Source organism: Paroedura picta, chromosome 7 (genome assembly GCF_049243985.1).
Source record: "Paroedura picta isolate Pp20150507F chromosome 7, Ppicta_v3.0, whole genome shotgun sequence".
Lineage (NCBI taxonomy): Eukaryota > Metazoa > Chordata > Lepidosauria > Squamata > Gekkonidae > Paroedura > Paroedura picta.
The window spans coordinates 82975268-82995052 of record NC_135375.1 but is presented as its reverse complement, the minus strand read 5'-3'; the positions used below and the strand labels follow the sequence as shown (position 1 = coordinate 82995052).

At 42.1% G+C, this 19785-nt stretch overlaps 1 long non-coding RNA gene across 4 annotated transcripts in view; it reads right to left on the bottom strand.

Moving 5' to 3' along the window:
* LOC143841836 (uncharacterized) overlaps nucleotides 1-14420 on the bottom strand; it is a 33193-nt gene extending 18773 nt beyond the window's left edge. For all 4 annotated transcript variants that reach the window (XR_013232884.1, XR_013232886.1, XR_013232883.1 and 1 more), the window contains exon 1: nucleotides 14220-14420. This is a non-coding gene — a long non-coding RNA (uncharacterized LOC143841836). The remainder of the gene's footprint in view (nucleotides 1-14219) is intronic.
* Nucleotides 14421-19785: the final 5365 nt, after the last annotated feature.

The window sequence follows — 19785 nt, the reverse complement described above, 5'->3', positions numbered from 1 at the left end:
AGGGCTGATTATGTAGGATAAGCTAATGCAATAATTCACATGATACATCTGATAAACAATGTAATGACTAGAGTTACAACAATCTGAAACAGACAAATAAATGCATGAGGTATATCAAACAATGCAGGAATAGATATTACAAAGTTAGAAAGCAACAGAATAAGAGCAGGATATTACATATGGGCCTGCCTTTCTAAATGGATGAACACTCAAAGTCCTCTCATTCTGGATGTGCCCTCAAGCCCTGACCACGTGAATACATAGGCACTAAATCCCTGTCCATCTGAATAGATGGGCACTCAAGCCCTGTTCATCTGAATGATTCAGTTTTTAAAATATAGATATAGATATAAAAAGAATCTTAATCTGCAAAAGGACTTGGTTGTCAAAGCACTTTTTAAAAAAATGTCAAATGAAAGACTAAAATATTGACTCATTTTAGGAGCAATGAGATTAATAATGTTTGCACCTTATAATAACAATCACATAATGTACCAGGAAGAGAGCTATTATTGAAGAATTATACACCATGACTGGAAAGGGATGAGCAATGTTCAGCTACTTTTCAGCTTCAAAAAGGCCAGTCCTAATTGTTCCTAAAAGATTTCTACGTAAAACATTTGCTTCCTAGCTGAGCTAGAACATTAGAGGCTTAGTATCAGTTCTGTGCTTCACAACGGGCTGTATCTGTAGTCTTGACCATGTAGCAAGTGGCTTTTAGAAAAATCCTCATAACCAATAAATCCTCAAACTCATAAAGCTAAATGCAGTCTGCCAGCTGTGTACTGCCACCCTCCATTCTGTTTTTGTATTCCAAAGCTGGCCCTAAACCAAGAGGAGCATCAACTTGCTGGTGTGCTGCCATATATGGTGATATGGCAGTGTTCAGCTTAATGGGCTTCAAGTTGCGTGAATTTCTTCAGGTATTGATTGACCACTTATGGTGACTACTCAGGAGGTTTTAATACAGTCCACCCTGAAGCTTATGAAACTTACTTTGCAATGGATAGATCAGATCTGAATAAATCTCTGATCAATACTAGCCTAACTCCTACTTAGGCTAGTATTTCCACAATGGCAAATTAACCATATATAACATTTCTCCAACACTTTCATTGTGTGAGCAATAAAGCACAGATAGTATAGTACTCTCCATAATCACAAATGATGTTTATGAATTTCACTTACTCTTACTTTCTTCTAGGATTTTCTGCCACAGAGCACATGGATGCATTAGTTATTGGTCATTGTTTTGGAATAGATGTCTGACTTTGTAAAGATTACTCAGGCAAAAAAAAAATATGGCCACATAATTGGTACTTGCTACAGCTATGTGTTCCTTTCCATTATTTTTCTCCCCTGTAAATCATGCACATCAACAAATGTATGTACTGAAATATTGTACAGTTTTCTTTTAAGCATGGTTTTGAACCCAGAGTGAAGACTTTAAATGCTGATATTTGACAACGCTAGGGTGTAGTTTTAATAATCTGATCTATAGGGAAAGACTCTTGCGAGTCCCTTGGACTGCAAGGTGAACAAACCGGTCAGTCATAGAGGAGATCAGCCCTGACTGCTCCTTAGAAGGCCAGATCCTCAAGTTGAAACTCAAATACTTTGACCACCTCATGAGAAGGAAGGACTCCCTGGAGAAGAGCCTAATGCTGGGAGCGATCCAGGGCAAAAGAAGAAGGGGACGACAGAGAATGAGGTGGCTGGATGGAGTAACTGAAGCAGTAGGTGCAAACTTAAATGGACTTCAATGAATGGTAGAAGACAGGAAGGCCTGGAGGATCATTGTCCATGGGGTCGTGATGGGTCGGACACAACTTCGCACCTAACAACAACATATGGAAAGATCATATTAATATATATCTTCCTAACTCCTTGGCCTAGGCCAGACTTTCTCAACCAGGGTTTCATGACAGCCCTAGAAGGGTTTCCTGAATGGGTGGGAGTTAATTAATGTTTTGTATATTTATTAAAGTGGTTAAACATTTATTAAGCAATATGACCATCTGTGGTCATATTGACTCGCCCCCTTCCAAAATGGCCAGTGATGGGCCTAGAAGGGTGGGAAGGGGAGGGATCCTGGGTGGACATGTTCACTGATATGCCTCCCAACCATATTTTGTATGATCATGCCACTTCTGGTATTTCTCAATGGTAAAAAAGTTGAAAATGGCTGGCCTAGGCTAGCCCAATCATGTCAGTTCTCAGAAACTAAACACAGCTGGTCTTGGTCAGTAGTTGAATGGGAGACCACCAAGAAATACCAGAGTCATGGGCACACTATTTCCTTTGCCTGAGCTTGATGCTTCTTAATCAGAAGCAAGATATTTTGCTATTGACAGGCAACCAATGAAGTCTCTTCACAAGTCATGCATGGTGGGATCTGAATTTGACAGGTATCTTTAAACAGCCCCGTGGCGCAGAGCGCCACGGACTGAGTAAAGCACTAAGGGCTGTGTGGGAGGAGTTAGGGCGGGCCCTGTCCTTGATAAAAAACGGATAAAAACGCTTCGCGGCTCCTGATTGGCCCCTCCGAGTGTCCATCCCGCCCCAAGCAGCCAATGGGGAGCCGCGTGAAACGCGGCTCCCCATTGGCTGCTTCACCCGCCCAGGGAATGTGCCCGGCTGCTCTGCCGACCGGGAGAAGGCTCGGCTGAGTCTTGGCTGGGGGGTGGCCCGGCCAGCCTTCTCCCGGCCGCCGGAGCCGCCTCGCCTTACCACCGCGCCGTCCCTCGCCCCTTTCTAGCGCCCATTTTATTGCTTCTTAAAATGGGCTTAAAATCTAGTTATACAATATAACTCTTGAATGCCAGAGTTGAACTCATTGTGCCAATAGACCAAAATGGCACATCATGCTCAGCACATTGCTTTTGCCTGGCTGAAGGCTGGCAAAGTTGTCTTTGGGGGGGGGGGGCTTGCAATGCAGTGATAGGAAGTCACATCTTCACAGGTCCCTTTGAGTTCTCATTGTAAAGCAGAAGCCAAAACACTTATTGTTCATGACTCCAGGTTCAGCAATGATAAAACTTTGCAGAACTGATTCGCCAGCACCAGTTCTCTAACCTCCTTAAGCAGATCCACATATTGGGATGACACTACTTTGCTATCAAGTCTCAGCAACATCTGTCATCTTACCACAGTAGAATAGTGATAATAATAATAAATAGCGATATGGATGATGGAGGAAAAGTAATCACTGTGTACACAGAAATGTTCAAATATGTTCTTAATTTCTTTTTTTTTTTAAATCTCACTACCCTTCCTGCTCTTGGGTCAGCTAAGATTTCTCCATATTCATATAAATTTTCTCACAGATGGAAGATTTTTAATTGAATTCAGTATTTTTAAATTTATTTTTTCTCAGTGTTTCCTTGCTTTCTTTCCTTGGTTTCCATGTTATTTATGTGGTCTATTTTATCAGGCTCAGGTGGGGGAAATCTGTGTTCATGTCTCCACTAAGCCAAGAAGTAGATGGCCTTGTCTCCTTGTTCTCAGTCCATTACTATACTTTCCATGTTAGGTATACAATTAAACAATGATTGCGTGCCCTGAGTCCTTACGATATCTCAAAATATATGTGTAAAAATTCCATGGACAATGGATTTATTTACTAGCTGGTATTCAAAAAGCCGGCTTGGTTAGGAGTGCAGACTTCTAATCTGGCGAGCCGGGTTTGATTCTGTCCTCCCCTACATGCAGCCAGCTTGGGCTCACCACAGCACTGATAAAGCTGTTCTGATGGATCAGTGATATCAGGGCTGTTTGAGCCCCACCTATCTCACAGGGTGTCTTTTGTGGGGAGAGGAAAGGGAAGGCGAATGGAAGCCACTTTGAGACTCCTTTGGGTAGAGAAAAGTGGCATATAAGAACCAACTCTTCTTCTTCTATTTATAATATTAATATTACATTAATATGATTAATATCTAGATTGACATTCTACACATTTCTTCTTCTTTTAATACAACTGAAATGGGTTGCTTTCAACTCTGTATATTCTGTATCTTCTGTCTCATTCTTCATGAGACCTAACTATAGTTGTTGCATATTGTGTATGTATCTGCAAGTTAGCAAAAAATAATTTTATGGAATTGCAAATCCTTATCTGTTGTTCCTCTATATATTTCTGAAACAGCCTAGGGGGTGGCATATGTCCAGCTGTCCAAATTTTTCACAGTCAGAGTAGTTCAGCAGTGGAATAGGCTGCCTAAGGAGGTGGTGAGCTCCCCCTCACTGGCAGTCTTCAAGCAAAGGTTGGATACACACTTTTCTTGGATGCTTTAGGATGCTTTGGGCTGATCCTGTGTTGAGCAGGGGGTTGGACTAGATGGCCTGTATGGCCCCTTCCAACTCTATGATTCAGGTAATGCGTTTACCCACCCTAGCAGGGGTGCAACTTACCATCGTGCCCCAAGCTAGGAATTTGGGTGTGACCACTGATGCCTCCCTGACTATGGAGGCTCAGGTCAAGAGAGTAGCGGGCCAGGCATTTTTCTACCTTCGCCAGGCCCGGCTACTAGCGCCCTACCTGTCCTCTGACCACTTGGCCACAGTGATCCATGAGACAGTCACCTCCAGAATAGATTTCTGTAACTCGCTCTACGCAGGCCTACCCTTGTCCCTGATCCGGAAACTACAGCTGGTACAAAATGCAGCTGCCAGGGTCCTCACTGGAACATCCTGGAGGGCCCACATCCAGTCGGTGCTGAGGCAGCTGCATTGGCTGCCAATTGCTGCCCAGATCCGGTTCAAGGTTTTGGTTTTAACCTTCAAGGCCATACGCGGGTTGGGACCCACATACCTGAGGGACCGCCTACCGCTCTATGCCCCCTGCAGGGCCTTACGCTCTGCGGGTGAGAAACTGTTGGTCATCCCCGGCCCGAAGGAAACGCGTCTAGCCTCGACCAGGGCCAGGGCTTTTTCAGTCCTGGCCCCTACCTGGTGGAATGAGCTCCCGGGTGATCGGCGGGCCCTGCGGGATTTGTCAGCTTTCCGCAGGGCCTGTAAAATGGAGCTCTTCCACCAGGTCTATGGTTGAGGCTGGGGTCAGCAAATCAGGGACATCGCTCCCCCCCTAGGAGTTGGAGTGTACGCTACTCCCCTATCCTTTCCTCTTCACCTCTTAATAATTGGGGGAGGGAGGGGATTTTTAGCCGCCATGTTAGTAGACTGATATTTTAATGGGAATTTTAATGGGATTAGTTGTTGTGACCCGCCTCGAGCCTATCGGGAGAGGCGGGAAATAAATCTAATAATAATAATAATTCTATGATTCTATGATTCTAAAGCAAATCAATTTTAACTAAAATTACTATTTCTATAGTCCGTTATGAAAAGGAAATATTTAATAGCCTTTCGGTTATCCAAAACTTCCAGTTTTTCCCTAAAAGGCCACACAAAAGGGAATCATTCATTCAATGAAAGAGCCATGTGAGTTGAAGGAAGGGTCCCATAGGCTAAAGTGTAATATCAGTCACCATTGTGGTTTTGAACATTGTACCATCATAATTATTATTGTACCAGTATCATATACATTGTACCACTATCATAATTAAATCTTGTGCCTCTTGCTGTACAGTCCTGAAGAAATAGCTAAGGTGTTGAAGGAGAGACCTGCTGGATCAGACCACTGCTTCATCTAGGTCAGCATCCTGTCTCATATAGTGGCCATCCAGTTACTCTGGAAGGCCAACCACAAGGCATAAAGGCTGAAGCCTTAACAAAAACCCATCTCTAACAGAAACTTACAGTACCTGCTGTGGATAAATCAGGTCTCTAATGATACAACTTGATAATATTTCAAATCTCAAATAACTATCATTGCCCTAGCACTTAAAATTAATGCATGTGAGGTGACTGGACACAACACTCAGTGTCCAATGGCTATTGATCACATAGGAAGGTGCCTTAGGCTATTGGCCCATCAACATTAGTATTGTCAGTTCTGACTGGAAAAGATTCTTTGAAGTCTCTGGCACGGAAAAATCTTTCCCAACAACTGCTGCTAGTTAAGATGTTAACAATTTAACCTGGGATCTTTATTACTGAGGCACCACCCCTCCCTTTTTAGCATGGAAATTCACCTCCTGCATATATTTTCATTTCCTGCCTGGGACAACCATTATGCTACTTGCTTGAACCTTTAGAATTTACACAACATTTTTATGTCCAGGCTGTTTTGCCAGAGAGCTCTGGGGTTGAATCCATTTCCTGTTTGTTTACAGATCATTAGCTGATTGGACCCATAACATACCACACATCAAAAACTTGCTGACAAAACCCATAAAATACCACACATTGAAGAGCTGCTGACAGAAGGCAACATTTTTTTTAAATGAACAAAGACCATTTTTCCCTAAATGTTTTAATCAGGACAATGGACAGGGGTTTTTTGCTCAAAAAGAAAAGAAGCCCTGGCAAAACCACATGGCTCCCATTTTAGATTAACCTTTTCATTATTGTCAAGATTGGATTATGTTCTTTCTCAGTGTGGGCATGTGGGCTTAATGCTTTCCTTGCAGCATTTGTGAGGCTGTCAAATTGAGTTTCATGTCCCCATTTGTATTTTATGGCTTCATCTTTGAAAGGATAAGCACCAGTCTTTAGAGAGAGGGAGGCTGAGGAAAGCCCTGACTACTGGAGATGGCAAACAACTGCTTCTTAAATGGCTAATTTTTCCAATGCAAGCTCAGATACCAGATGGCAAAAGGAGAAAGACAGAAAAATTGAGGTGGTTTCATTGTTCAGTGATAAGAGGTTTTCCATCTGCTGGTTCAATTCTAACTTAGTTTTCATTCACTTAGAGGCAATACAATTAAAACTCAAATGGAAAATGAACTCCCCCCCCCCAACCAAAAAAGGTGAAAACCTAAAATAGCCTATTCAGCAGGTTATAATACAACATCTTAAATCTCAGAGGATATAAGGAGCTGTCATATGGAATCATGCTGTTGGTTCATCTACCTCCCCAAAGTCTGGATTTTATTTATTTAAAACTGTACTTCCAGCTTCTCCTTGTGGCAAAAAAATGCCAGTTTTCAAGACTTGGTGGGAAAATGAGAGGGAGGAGGCAGCGCAAACATTGTCTAGAAGTTTGTACCAAAGAGCTGGGGCAGCTCTGACAAAAGAACCCAGGTGTACTTGGAAAACTGCTGAAAAAAAATAGCATTTTTTAAATTGATCTGAAGCTGGCAAGAAGGAGCCTTTGTGGAAAACCAGAATAGTATAATGTAGTGATCCAAAGGCCAGACAACAACTAGGGACACTTCAAATACCCACTCCATCATTAATTTCCCTTGGTAAATATTGAGAGAGTTTTCCTCTTTCAGCCTAAGCCACCTCACAATGTTATTGAGAGGATCAAACAAGGAAGTCAAGAATCATGTGTGCAGCCCTTGACTCCATTGGAAGTCTCACTAGGACTTCCTAAGAACTTATTATTAGAAGTCAGACAAGGAACAAAATAGTGACTTCATTTCTCTTTGAATCCCATTAGAAGAATGTTCTACAAATCGAGATTGATTAGAACCTGGTACAAACCAGTATGGAGTGCTGGTAGGCTTGCCAGCCCCCTGGTAAGTTTGGGAAATCTTCCACTTTGGATCTGGTAAAATGGCCATAAGGCTGATATCACAATGTCATTTCCAGAGCAGAACTCAGGAATAATTTTAGTCTTCTCTGAGAATTGCTGGAAACTCTATGGTGACCAATAGAGACCTCACTGTGCCCCCAGCTTCCTGGGCAATGCCTGGCAATCATTAGTGCTGGTAAGAGACTAAAGTACTAGCTCCCATCTTCTGCTTTGGGTACCCTGAGAAAAACAATACCAATAATAAAGTTAAGTGTAAATCTTTGTCTACAAATGACAGGTGCTGTCATGTTGTGTTTAATGCTATTTCTCAAAGAAAAAAGACACCGAATAATGGTCCTTAGTGGTTATTTTTATTGAATAATAATTTATACAAATTATTTAAGTGTATTATTTAATAATAAATCCTATTTTAATTAGTTCACCCATTAGGTCAGCATTAGTCCATTCTCCAGGAAAGGTCACACTGACCTTTAGCCCTACTGTAAACCAAAGGTGAACACAACCAAAGTGAGAAATTAAGCATGTATTCCAGATAAAAAATAGGTTTGGAACAAATTCTCTCTCTTACCTATATACCTCCGGTATTTCATAGATTTTCTCAGGAAGAGAACAAATCAGGTACCTTTGATTCTGTTTAGGCTATATTTGCATGGAATTTGCATGTCTTGAAATACAGCTTCCTGTTAATATTTTCCCAAATATATTTGGCTTAGTTTAAGGACAATTCATGCTAGGTTTAAGCTAATGAAAGGGGGATTAACAACACCAAGTTTTTGGCATTGCTAAATTGGCTCTAAGCAAATAAAGTACTTAGTGAACTGGGAAAATTGCAGTAAATGATAAATAGGATGGAGCTGTGACATTTAATCACATTCTACTTTTTTTAAAAAAAGCAATCCTCTGATTTGCATATATTTCCCACTACTCTGACCTTAGTGCTACCAATGCACAAAACAGTCATTGCATGTCTTGTTTTCTGCTACACGTTCATGTTAAGCAGCTGTGATTTGCTCCAAGAAGCCAAAGACTGGTTCTGTTTTTAAATAAAAAATGAAACTGCAAGCAAAATCTTATGACTCTTCATGGCTATCTGCTGTCTGCAAAAGACTAAGAGCCCTACCAGAAAATTATCAAGCTGTCAATTACAGAGTCCCACGAGGAGCGGACCTCTCTCCAATTCTTTTTAATATCTTCATGTGCCCTCTTGCCCAACTGGCATGGAGGTTCAGGCTGGGATGTCAGCAATATGCAGATGACACCAGCTCTTCCTCTTGATGGATGACTGCCCTGATTCTCCCCTAGAAGCATTAGCCAGCTGCCTGGGAGCAGTGACAAAATGGCTCAAACAGAGTTGTCTGAAGCTCAACCCTTCAAAGATGGAGGTCCTCTGGCTGGGCAGGAAGGGTCCAAGCAAGGAAGCACATCTGTCCAACCTGGATGGAGTGCAGCTATCAGTGGCTCACTGTGCCAGAAACTTTACAGCAACACCATGCAGATCCCACATCTGGCTCTTCCTCCAACAACTGCACTGGATACCAGTTGAATTCTGAAGGTTCTGGTAGTCACCTTCAAGGCCATACACAGTCAGGACCCAGTGTACCTCAAGGACCACCTCTCTGTCTACACCCCTCAAAGAATGTTGTGTTCTGCCACCTCCAACTGGCTAATGATCCCTGGACCCAAGGAAGCCCACTTGACCTCACCCAGGGCCAGAGCCTTCTCTGTCCTGGCCCCTACCTGGTGGAATGAGCTCCCAGAGGAGATCAGGGCCCTAATGGGACTAAAACAGTTCCACATGGACTGCAAAGGGAGCTCCTCCACCAGGCATTTGGTTGAAATCGATTGGGATCAACACCACCAACTAGGGCCCTGAATCTCCCTCCCAGGAATCCATGTTCTTGACTTGAACCATGGACCTGTGTGATTGTTGTTCTGTTGAACTGATAGTATTCTGTGGTTGCTATTGTCATTACCATTGCTGTTGTTTCTATTTAATGTAAAAATCTGAATTTGATGCATAGTTCCTTTATGTTTCATGTGAACTGCTGGAAGATTAAAAAAAAAAACATTTTCTATCCCATCTTTCTCTCCAGTGGGGACCCAAAGCCTACAGGGTAGAGTAGGTAGGCCTATTTAGAGCAAGTTACAGAATTCCAGGTGACTGTTGCATGGATCACCATGGCCAGACAGTCTGAGGGCAGGTAAGTGCACTAGTAGCCATGCTTGACAAAGATGGAAAAATGCCATACACTCTACTTCTGTGATCTGGGCCTTCATCGACAGGGAGGCATCCAAACCCACCCCCAAATTCCTGGCCATGGGTGAGATATCAAGCCATGCCCCCATGAAGGTGGGGAGCTGTGCTTCCTGACCTGCTCCTTTCCTGCTCAGCCACGGGACCTCCATCTTGGAGGGGCTGAGTTTCAGGCAGCTCTGTTCTAACCACCCAGCAATGGCTTCCAAATATATGGCAGATGTATCCAGGGCAGAGTGTAGGTGGCCATCCCTGAGGAGCTAGAGCTGGGTCTCATCTGCATATTGATGACACCCCAGCCCATAGCTCTGGACCAGCTGACCTAGAGGGTACATAAAGATGTTGGATAATGTGGGGGAGAGTACCACCCCCTGTGGGTCTCCACAAGGGAGTTGGTAAGGGTGCAATAACATCTCCCCAACTGCCACCCTCTGTGTCTCCTCCAGAGAAAGGAGCATAGCTACTGAATGGCTATTCCCCAAATCCCATCTCCAGCAAGATGGTGGGCCAATAGCTCGTGGTCATTCACATCAAATGCAACCAATAGATCAAGCAATGCAAAAGTGGCTGAACCACCCCGATCAAGATGACGCGGAGCTCCACCACCAAGGCGACCAACACTGTCTCCACCCTATGGTCAGGATGGAAGCCCGACTGGTATAGATTGAGCAACAAATTTTCCTCCAAGTATACCAGCAGTTGATCCAATGCATCTTCTTCTTTGTGGGATTCTGCTTTTTAGAGCAACTTGCAATGAGAGCATGAACAATTGTCCTTCTATAGGGACACCCCACCCCACAGTTCAAGCCACAAGCTGGAAAATGATAGCATACATATGATGGCGGGAAAAACTGAAATTAGATCACTGGATGAAAGTACTTCTGGCTTTCTAAATGTACACTAAATGTCAATAGGGCTTGTGTTGGACATTTGCCAACGTGTCTTGTTAAAAGCTGCTCTGTACTATTAAGAGATTGAAATGAGGATAAAATGTGGTCAGAAACCAATGGTAATTGGTTGGCCTTCTAATAACTATCAGAAATGTTTATGACAATTAGGCCTGATTGGAATATTTACAAGTTCAACATTTCCTGTACTGATTGTTTGACAAGGGCACTTGGCTCACCCTGTAGCTGGCTCCCTAATATCCTAAGAAGTCAAAATATACCATGTTTTCCACGTACATTAACACAAGAGCACATTTATTTCTACAATGGATGTTCAAAATCTGTTCTATTGCCTAATCAGTTTCCAAATCCTCCCCATACCAGAACTATGCCACAGTTTTGATCCTGAGATCATACCCACAGACCATTTTATAGGACATCCTCTTGGTACTCTGGCAGTCATTGGCACCTGGATTTGCTTGTTCACACAGGTATATCCAGTTGCAAACAGATGCTAGAGTGAAATGAGAACTTGCATCCAGTGAGGCATGGATGCATCCAGTGAGGTAGACCTTAAACAAGTATGGATAAGGAATATTTGATTGTAAGATAACAGGCATGTAGCACAACAGTGTCACAACTCCATCAGTAATTGGGATAAAAATTCTCAGGCTCTGAACTTTCAGCTGCAGATCAGAGTCAAATGACTAGTCCAAGGTGACAAGTAAGCTACAAAGATCATGGACTGGAACCCAAATCACTAAAAAAAACATTGACACACAAGCTGAAGTGATGGTTTTTTATGCTTTTGGTACAGCGACGTGGTTGCCTTCCTTGTCAGCAACTGGGGCTTTGTCCACCTACAAGAGATTAACCTGACTATTCTTCCTTGGAATTATTAAATTCTTAACTTGTCTTGCCACCAACTTCATTTCCCAAAAAGTAGACCGGGGAACCAGGGGCTCTGCTATTTTAGACTTGATTCTCATCAATAGAGAAGAACTGGTAGATGAGGTGGAAGTAGTGGGCACACTTGGTAGCAGCGACCATGTGCTTTGGGAATTTTCAATCGTGGGAAAGAGAAAACCTTTATGTAGTTGTACGTATAGACTGGACTTTGGGAAAGCTGATTTTCACAGACTTAAAGGTATGTTGCGTAGAGTCCCGTGGTCAGAAAGACTTAAAGAGATGGGAGTCCAAAAGGGCTGGAAGTTTCTTAAAAGTGAGATACTGAAGGCTCAATCACAAACAATTGCCTTGAGAAGAAAGGATGGAAGGAGTCTAAGGAAGCCAAGTTGGCTCCATAAGCAGTTGTCAAAAGATTTGAGGAATAAAATAGTGTCATTTAGGAAATGGAAGGAAGGCCTTATTTAAAAGGATGAGTATAAACAAATAACCAATAATTATAGGGGGAGTGTTAGAAAACCTAAAGCTCAATATGAGCTTAGGCTAGCAAGAAATGCTAAACATAACAAAAAAAGGCTTCTTTAGTTCTATTTCAAGCAAGAAATAGAATAGGGACACCATAGGACCACTGCGAGGACAAGAAAGTGGAATTATAACAGATGATGATGAAGAGAGGGCTGAACTGCTTAACACCTATTTCTCCTCAGACTTCTCTTGTGAGGGAAATAGTGATCAATGTGGCAAAAATGTAACACAACATGGGGGACGGGAATGGTGGCCTAGGATCACTGTTGGAGCAGTTTCTTTAAATGAAACAAAGTCTCCTGGGCCAGATGAATTGCATCCAAGGATACTAAAAGAACTTTCAGATGTCATTTCTGAACCTCTGTCCATTATTTTTGACACTTCTTGGAGAACGAGTGAGGTGCCAGACGATTGGATGTGGGCAAATGTTGTCCCAATCTTCAAGAAAGGGAAAAAGGAGGATCCGGGTAATTATCAACCCATCAGCTTGACATCTGTAGCTGGCAAAATTTTGGAACAAATAATCAAACACTCTGTCCTTGAGCAGCTGGAACTGAGAGCTGTGATTTCTAAGACTCAGCACAGGTTTTGCAAGAACAAGTCATGTCAGACCAACCTTATCTCTTTTTTTGAGAAAGTGACTACCTTGTTGGATCAGGGGAATGCCATGGACATAGTTTATCTGGATTTCAGTAAAGCTTTTGATAAGGTTCCACATGATATTCTTGTTCACAAATTGGTAAAATGCAGCATGGATCCTAATTCTGTCAGGTGGATCAATAACTGGTTGACAAATCGTACCCAGAGGGTAGTTGTTAATGGTTCGGCATCTTCTTGGAAAAGAGTGACAAGTGGAGTACCCCAAGGATCTGTCCTGGGGCTTGTGTTGTTCAACATATTTATAAATGATTTGGATGAGGGATTAGAGGAGATACTTATTAAATTTGCAGATGATACTAAACTGGGAGGGGTAGCAAACACAACTGAAGACAGCAACAGAATACAGGATGATCTTAAATATAAGTGGTTCTCTTTTCTTTTTACATAGGCGTTATGCAGTCAGTCTTTATACCCTTAAACAAATCTAATTTGGCTCACAAATTTCAAGATACAAAAAGATAAGATGTCTACCTGAGTTTGAATAATTCCAACAACTGAGATTTCAAAAATCTTTTGTATGTCCAGAGAATTTCACAGAATCACAGAATCATAGAATCATAGAGTTGGAAGGGGCCATACAGGCCATCTAGCCCAACCCCCTGCTCAACGCAGGATCAGCCCTAAGCATCCTAAAGCATCCAAGAAAAGTGTGTATCCAACCTTTGCTTGAAAACTGCCAGGGATGGGGAGCTCACCACCTCCTTAGGCAGCCTATTCCACTGCTGAACTACTCTGACTGTGAAAAGTTTTTTCCTGATATCTAGCCTATATCGTTGTACTTGTAGTTTAAACCCATTACTGCACGTTCTTTTCTCTGCAGTCAATTTCTAAGCCAGCTGGGGGATCTTGGGCCAGTCACAATTCTCTCAGCATTCAGCCTCATGTACCTCACAGGGTATCTGTTGAGGGGAGAGGAAGGGTAGGCCGCTTTGAGACTACTTTGGGTAGTCAAAAGTGGGGTACCAAAAAAACAGCTCTTCTTCTTCTCTTCTACTGATGGTCCACTATGATGTCTCATTTTTCCCCCAGTGGCAGAACTAGTCTTGCACCCCCAGCCATTTGTACTAGTGTGTGTGTGTTAGAGGGGGGGTCAGGAGATTTATTTGATGCAAGCAGCTTCTGCTCTCCAAGAATAAAATAATCTTTCTGTTTGTACTGTCACAGGAATTGAGCATGGCTTTAATCATAGTCACCAGCTGCTTCTACTGGGTTTGAAGTCATGGCTGCATTTAAGAAAGAGGGCATACAATGCTTTTTGCTGCTTTGGTGTGACTACAGTGAGAATTCACATCTAAAATGAATTGCTACTGAAGTAAAGGAATCAATTACTGATCTCAAGCATCATAAATACATCAATTATTTTATGTGTTGTTCAAGGAGTACCTACTTGAGCTGTACTTGTTCTCATTATGAGTACCTCCTTTTTTCATATGGTCTTTTCAGAGTATTATTTTGCACAACTAATGTGCTTATTTGTTGTTGAAGAGATCCCCTCGAGGTTCAGACATAATGTTTTTCCAGTAGCTAGATGATCCGAGTCATTTTTTCTCAGAGAGGACACCATGTTGCCATTGTCAATGCTGGGTCATCCATACGAGATCTAATATGATGATTGTCCAAAGGCTCAGATCTCTTTCATTGTTATGTCACTAGATGAGATCATCCATTACTTTGTTGTTGGATGTCATCAGTATGTTGATGACAACCTTGCTATATATGTCATTTCTAAGCCTCCAGGAGCACTTGTCTTGCCATGACATCATGAGCAGACAGACAACCCTACAGAATTCCTTGGCTTTAGAAGGGTGTAACTCTGCTTGGGATAGCACTGTTGATCTAGAACCAGTCCCATGATGCTGGTCAGATCAATGTTGGGAATAATCTGAAGCTAAACCCAGGAAAAGTGGTGGAGATTAATTTACCCACTCTGGATAAATTCGGCCTGTCACTGTGGAATCATGTGAAGAATCTGGAAGTGTTCTTGGGCCTAGCCCTATTGACTGAAAAACAAATTGGCACCATCTCTAGCAATGCTTTCCATTTAAATCTGATTGGGAATCATTCCCTCTTTTAGATTCAGCTGACCTAACCATACTGACCCATGCATCTCTAACTTGTATTCTGGATTAAATAGCATTCTTTATTTTGGACTGACCTTGAAGACAATTTGGAAGCACCAGTTTCTTGTCAGCTGGCTTTCTTGTGGGGCTTGGTCACTGTGTTTGTCATTCATGTAAATGAAGTTCCCCTTGCAGATCAAAATATCTGTAAAAATGTATAAAATGAACCTGGGACTCCCAGATCATTCTGAGATAATTAAACTTTTATGACACTCTGGTGCCTACTCCTTACCATTGAGGCTGAAATATCTGCTGAGCCCATGAATTGTACTGGGTGACTTTGAACCAGACATGGTCTAACATATCTCAAAAGGTTATTGAGATGATAAAATGAGATGGCATCCTTGTATTTTGTCTTAAACTCTTTAAAGGAAGGCCATACAGATATACATTTTATATATGAAGGGAGAAATATAATTCCCTTTTGTTGAGCAGAATTGTTTTCCTAGGTGTTTTTTTTTCCTTGATTGTGGAGTTCTCCTTTCTTCATCAGGGGTTCACCTATACTAACTTGTTTTCTTTAAAAACCAATAAACACAGGAAAAGCCATTTGCTTGTGGTGAAGCTGTTCCCAGTACCAAGTGGGGAGAGAGGCAGTGAATTGCTATAGATCCATGTCAATATAAGTAATAGCATTAAACGATAAAAGTGGGACTTTAATTGTTTGGTTTAAAAAAAAAACACCACCTATCAGCCAAGTATGCGTGGGGGCACAACATCTGGGAAAGAACATGCATTTAAGCTCTTGACTTCTTGTCTTTGTTCTTCAAAGTGCTCAGCGTCGTCTTATCTGTCAATGAAAGCCAAACAGCTCAATATGTCAATACAGAGATGAGCTAACATCAGAAGTATATGTGAAAGTGGAATGAATAATAATCTTTCCAGACAGCGGAACCTTTTATATAAAAAAAGCCTGTCAGAGATTCAGTTAGAACACTTTTCCCTTGAATTTTCCGGATATGGGGAAAAGAAAAAGAAACAGACGCACACAACCAGCTTACACTAAGAACATGTGGATTTTCTCCAGTTTCATTTCCCTGTTCTACTGTGGCTTGAGCCTGCCCCACATTCTGCTACATTTATCTTCTCAGTTTGCACAAGACTTCCTGATGACTTTGGGAATTGGCACATGCTGAGTTTGTTGCCTTTCATTGGTGTTCATTGTCTTTTTACTAGAAATCCCTATGCAAGTAAAATAGTGTGTACGGAACGTTAATTTTTTTCAGTCCATACAAATGAATTAATTAAAACCATAAATCCAGAGCGAGAGGGATGGGCATTATAAAGCTCACACAATAGAGTATTATGCTGTGAACAGGAATAGGCATTTGCACATGGAGTGACTTCTCAAAATTAAACTGGAATCCAGGGCCACTTAAGTGTTCACAAGTCAAACATCTCTTCATCAGATGAATTAGAGTTTATACCCTTTAGGCTGAGCACAAAACATCAAACTCATGTGTATATGCTCCAAAGTATCCAATAAGTTATCCAATAAGGTAAGTGCAAACTCATGAAAGCTTATGATGGAATAAATGTTGTTAGACTTTATGATCTACAAGACTGCCTATCTAAAAAGAATTTGGTCTACCCAAGTATTTCAGTGATCATACTTGCAATGTACATGAATTTCAGGGACAGGAAACAAGTACAAAAACTGTAACAAGGGAAATCCTAGGAATTAAATAAGAATTAATGACTGATAAGGGATTAATAAAGGATCTGATGATGTAGGCTGACAAAAGTTGATATGGCTATCTTTGGAGAGAACACTGACTAACTTCAGATGACTCACGCTGACTGAGGTGGACAGGATGCTAATGGCAGCCAAGCCAACCACATGCCTTCTAGACCCATGCCTATCATGGTTGCTAAAGACAACTGACACAAGAGTAGTGGCCCCTGTCCAGGAGGTAATCAATCTCTCCCTTTCAAGAGGAGAATTCCCAGAAGATCTAGAAGAGTCAGTAGTTTGCCCATTGCTCAAAAAACCATCTCTGGACCCGCAAGAACCCAACAACTATGGCCCTCTTTGCACTTAGCGTTTCTGGGGAAGATGCTTGAAAGGGCTGTTGCAGACCAATTGTCAGCATTCCTGGAAGAAGGTTCAGTCCTAGACCCATCTCAGTCAGGTTTCTGGCCACCCGTGGGATAGAAACAGCACTAGTTGCCCTGGTGGGTGACCAGTGTCACCAATTGAACTGTGGTGGGTCGGCGCTACTTGTGCTACTAGACCTTTCAGCAATGTTCAACACAGTTGACCGTGAGTTTCTTGCTCGCCATCTCACCGACACGAGGATACAAGGGACAGTCCTTCAATGGCTGATATCCTTTCTCTGGGATAGCAGACAGAGGGTAGCAATATGAAAGAGTTCATCAAGTCGCCACAAATTTGCTTGTAGAGTCCCCAATGTTATTCAACATTTTTATACGCCCTCTTGCCCAACTGGTGTAGAAGTTTGGGCAGGGATGTCATCAATATGTTGATGTCAGCCAGCTCTTCTTCCTGATGGATGACCACCCTGATTCTCCCCTGAAACATTAGTCAGTTGCCTGGAAGCAGTGATGAGATAGCTCAAGCTGAGTTGTCTGAAGCTCAACCCTTCAAAGATGGAGGTACTATGGCAAGGTAAAAATGGTTCAAGCAAGGAAGTATGATTACCCAACCTGGACTGAGTACAGTTATCAGTGGCTCATTCTAACAGGAACCTGGGCATGATACTTGATGGCTTCCTCTCAATGGAGGTTCAGGTCATGAAAGTATCACAGCTTACGTTTTACCATCTTCATCAAGCAAAACTACTAGCACCCTACTTGGCCCAGGAATACCTAGCCACAGTGATCCATGCGACTGTCACCTCTAGACTGGACTTCTGTCACTTGCTCTATGCAGGTCTGCCCTTAACCTTGATCCAGAAACTACAGAATGCAGGGGCCAGGGTCCTCTTATCTACCCCATGGAGTTCCCACATTTGGCCTATTATTCAACAATTGCACTGGCTACCGGTAGAATTCCAAATCAGACTTAAGGTTCTGTTAATCACCTTTAAGGCCATATGTGGTCTGAGCCCAGTATACCTGAGGGACCGCCTTTCTGCCTACTCTCTTCAACGAACCTTACACTCTGCCACCTCCAACTGGCTGATGATACCTGGCCCCAAGGAAGCTCGCTTGACCTCAACCAGCACCAAAGCCATTTCCATCCTGGCCCCCACCTATTTGAATGAGCTCCCAGAAGAGATCAGAGCCCTAATGGAACTAGAACAGTTCCACAGGGCCTGCAGAAGGGAGCTCTTCCACCATGCATTTGGTTAAGGTCAACCAAAATCCGTTGCCTTCCATTGGGTCCCTAAGCCTCCCTCCCATAAAACTCTATGCATGAACTCACCAACCATGGTTCCATCAGTATGCTTCAGTTGTGAACTACTGTTCCCATTATTGATTTTTTGTTCAACTGTACTATTTTGTATTAATTGTTCTATTGTTATCCATGTTATTATCAAGACTTATGGATACCAATTGTTCTGTTCTACTATGTTTCATGTCAACTGCCCTGAGCCTCAGAGGAGGGTGGTTAATTAATTAATTAATTAATTAATTAATTAATTAATATGTTTGTTAATATTTAAGATGTTACAGGATTATTTTGTTAATTTTGCAGATAACTATGTATGTGTCTATTCTGGACTGCAAACATGTCATTGTGGGGAGAACTTCAGAGGGAGACAGATTTTGTAATCATTTCTAAACTACATCGTTCACAGAGAGAATTTGAAATTTGATGTGCTCCAGTAGGAGACTGAGGACATCCCCAGTGCATGTACCTGGCACAAGGATCTGCAGATAATGTATGCAGAAATGCAATGACATAGTTCACATCTGGTGATTAAATATTCCTAGGGGACTTTCAAAATAGTTTAGGCCAGAAATGGAAAATGCAAGGCAGGTGATAATTGGCGTCTTTAACACCCAACACTTCATTTTTAATTCCACCTCCCACCCACTCTACTTTTAGCTTAATAATGCAGGTATAGGATCTTCATGATAAGTTTTATACTTACAAGGAGCAAAATTATCCTGTTGATCATGCTACAGTAATAACCCTTTGCTGTTTGGCATTTGCTTGGGCCAGTCATTGGCTTGGATCTAGCAAAAAATTACTAACTAAAGTGGGAAGTGCTCTTCACTAACAGCTGACCCATGCTGTTCCCATCTCCTAGGAACAGCATTGGGGGGGGGCATTTTGGGTTGCAGTGGGAGAGAGGAGGCAAAGAAATTATGTTCTCTTGATGGAAATTCATTTCATTTGCTACGATTTTATATAACCTAGGGCATATGATTGTAATTTGCCAAGTCCATCATTGATTTCCCATTTACTTCCATGTCAAGTTTACCTACCCCTCTTCCAATGATCTTTTGCAAGGTTCTTCCCTTCTCCATTAGACTTGTACAATCAAATGGACAGGTAGGTTACAATGAGAGTGAATGGGTTGGGTCCAGAGTAAATCTTCAGGGCAGGCTTGTAGTCTTGTATGTGTGAGTTATGTTCCATCAAGTTGCGTAAGTTTATGATGACCCTATGGATTAGTGGCCTTCAAAACTTACTATCATTAACAGGCTTGCTCAGATCTTGCAATTCTTATCTGCTTCATCCTTCACATTAACTGAGCAGAGGCTGAAGTTCACTTTGATCAAATCCAGACAGTTCTTCTGATTGGGTTTTATGCTCACTTGAGAGATATGCTTAGCCTACTGCTGTCTGATATTTTCAACAATAGAAGAAGCAGCAAGTCAACATACTAAATTCACATGGGCTTTAACTGGTTTTCTTGA